The sequence below is a fragment of the Tenrec ecaudatus genome, chromosome 3 (assembly GCF_050624435.1).
Source record: "Tenrec ecaudatus isolate mTenEca1 chromosome 3, mTenEca1.hap1, whole genome shotgun sequence".
NCBI classification, from domain to species: Eukaryota; Metazoa; Chordata; class Mammalia; order Afrosoricida; family Tenrecidae; genus Tenrec; species Tenrec ecaudatus.
In genome coordinates, this window is record NC_134532.1 from 205004571 (window position 1) to 205007861 (window position 3291).

Consider the following 3291-nt stretch of genomic DNA (forward strand, 5'->3'; position numbering starts at 1 on the left):
ACTAGACTGCTGTTAGCCATTTGGAATCAGGCATACTTGGGTTTGCTCTGCTAGAAATGAAACAATCAAGAGGAATTGTGTCGCATTCACTGTCAAAAAGGACATTTCAAGGTTTAGAGAACACTGGCGATGTCCCGGTGAGGATGTTGGGGCAGGCAATGGTCGTGCAGACTCGACGTGGGTCTGACCCAACTGGATGGTGTCTGACAACATCATCTTGAAATACAGTGCTGTCCATGATAGGATTATATTTGTCCGCCTTCCAGGAAATCAAACCAATATAAATAGTATTTAAATTGATCCACCCATCACAATAGCGAGTGGTGAAAAATTGAAGCAATGATCAAACAATCTAGATGCACTAATAATTGTTGGCAAATAGAATGTAAAACTGGAAACAAAGAGGAAGAGACGATCGTTGGAAAATGTGGACTTAGTGATAGAAATGAAGCCTGAGATCTCATGATAGAATTTTGCAAGACCAATGACTTCTTCATCACAATTATCTTTTTTCAACAGCAGAGAGGTGATTATAAAGACAGAGCCAGAACATTTCAGAGGTTGCCTGGCCAGCTCTGGTACTGATGGGTGTGGACCCCAGACATGACTGGGGTCATCTGCAGCATTGGCCTGTTAGTTCCTCACCTGACTGCCCATGTGGCTGCCTCTGCTGGGACCACAGTGACCAAGTGCCTACCTTCCAGTCTTTAGTGAGAAGTGATGGGTTTATGACTAAAATGAGTTTTTGCGCAGCCACTGATCCCCGTGATGGGGAAACAGCATAAAAGGAAGAACCTTACAGCCTCATTGGTGAAACTTTTTCATGTCAGGGAGCTGGAACTCTTGCAGTCATTTACGTCATTCATTCTTCTCTAGACAGAAGACACCAAAACATTTCACTCAGAGATCTCTTCAGCTTATTGATAAAGACACTAACAAGCCAAAATGTCTGTCAACATCAACCGCATTGTATCAGAACAATTATATTGCTAGAAGATGCCCTCTCTGATTGCCAAGGTTGAGGGTAAAGGAAATGGAATAAAGACAGTTATGGCCAACATGGTTGATGGTGTGAAGGTGCTTCATAAGCCTCCAACAGATGTCATCACGTAATTTGGTTGTGAGTTGGAAGCATAGAGCCAGTCTGAGGTTAAGAATGACTTTCACATTGTCAGTGGATTTCCTGAGGCACATAAGCTACAGGATATCTTGGACAGAGTCATTAAAAAGTTGCCTTGGGGGTCACCCTCTTGACGTTGAGGTATATGATGGGGGGGCGGTGTGTGTGTGTATGAAAACCAGGACTGATGAACCTATAGAGTCAGCAAGTGGAATAAGGGTTTCAGGGGTAGGGGGTTATAGAGGTGGCAAAGTGAAAGGGTGATGATGTCCAGGGGTTCATATAGAAAAAGAATGTTAGGAACTGTGGTAGGAAATGTACAAATCTGTTGATGTGGACTGTGGAATGATTTGCTATATGTATTAATCCCAATTGATAATTAAAAATAATTTAAAATTTATTCTCTGTCCTGAGTGTGAGAACCCTGAAAGAGAACTACATGTCAAAAGCCAAAGAATGCCAATAGGTCATTCTTATAAAGCCTGTGGCTGCGGAGGCGTGCTTGGCACACATCATAAACTCTGAACCTTCATTCTCAGAAACCCGCCTGGGAATAGTGACCGTGGTATGGGAAGGAAAGAAAAGGAAAACCCGAAGGCAAAGATAAGGAGGGTGGGTCTGTGTTAGCAGTGAATCTCCACCACCTCCACCCATAAGTGAAATCAGCCCTCCTCACGCTCTGGAGGGTGAGGAAGAGGATGATTGGATGTGGCTACAACTGAGGAAGTGCAGAGGCTCAGAATGAATGAGGTTATTGACCATGTTAAAGTCCCAACCTTAGAGGTGATGTAGAGAGGACCATTGAAGAGCAGGTCAACATTTGGTTTGTTTTGCTAGAGACAAATGAAGTGGGTATTATTAACTCATCTGACAAAGGCATTTTTGCTGAGGCAGAGATGCCGAACGGAAAAGCTGGACGCCTTCTTGTTTTCCCTAAAGTCATTTTTCTCAAGAAAATTAGGAAACAAATAAAAAAATATGCACGGCCCTTACTCCAATTTTGATTTTGCCACAACAACAAAGAGGTCCAGTGGTAACTTCTGCACAGTGTGGATTGTGTGGTGGCAAAGTGTCAAGCTCAGCTCATCTTCAAGATCCCGCACCTCTTAAAGGAAATGGAAGACGCAGAACTTTTGGAGGAAGTGGTCGTCATTAGCTGCTCCAAAAAGGCTTCAAAGAAATATATCTCAAAAGAACGTGCCAACGAGACCCATACAATGGTTGAAGGAGGCAGAGGAGGAGTCTTCTGTTGGTGGAGATGAAGATGAGGATATTGAGGGGGTGTGTCCAAAGACTGTCAGTGTGCCTAAAGTTGGAACTCTGAAGTCTACCAACAAAGATGACACTGATACTGATGTCAGTTGATATGATGGCTGTCACCTAGTTTAACAGCGTAATGCTGCAACAATTTCCTGCATTATCATCCAGAAGTGCAGCATTTATGTGAAAAGTCTATAATGGCTTAACATCATACTACACTTTGTACTAAAAAAGTTCTACTGTGAGTGGTCCGTAATTAGCCCAATTAGATGTCTAAGTAGTCCACACCCACTTACCAACAGATGTAGTTTGCTTATTTATAGAATGTTTCTTTCTGAAAGCCTAGTGGTAGATCCATTCAGATTACATTTACCCAGTTATAAAGTAAAGATTTGATTTTGGTGAGAAAAAGTGACTATACTCTTGGACTTCTTCAGATGGAATATAGAGAAATAAAATTGATTACATCTGTGGGGAGAGAAGATGGAGCAGCTCCATAACAGCAGTTAGAACCAGCTCAGGATTGACTGTGGAACACACCATCAATTGTTCATAGATAAGCTCAGGGTGAAGCCAAAGAATATTAAAATAAGTTCAGGAGAACCCAAATAGGAACTTGAGTCTATCCCACCAGAGTTTCAAGAACATCTCCAGAATAAACTTGATGCATTAAGCATTAATGAGAGAATACTTGATGAGCTGTGGTAAGGTGGTCAAGCAATCAGACACGAGGAAAGCAACATGTCATTAAAGAGATATGAAAGAAAGAAAATATAAAAGTGCATGTCAGAAGATACTCTGATACTTGCTTTTAATCATAGAGTATCAAAGGCACATGAAAGGACTGATAAAGTCCAGGAACTTAACAGATAATTTCAAAAGACGACTCAAGAAGACAAAGTAAAATATTA

At 41.6% G+C, this 3291-nt stretch overlaps 1 pseudogene; it reads left to right on the forward strand.

The window, feature by feature from the left end:
* The first annotated feature begins 945 nt into the window (after positions 1 to 945).
* On the forward strand, positions 946 to 2485 carry LOC142442501 (eukaryotic translation initiation factor 5 pseudogene; annotated as a pseudogene).
* The last annotated feature ends 806 nt before the right edge of the window (positions 2486 to 3291 follow it).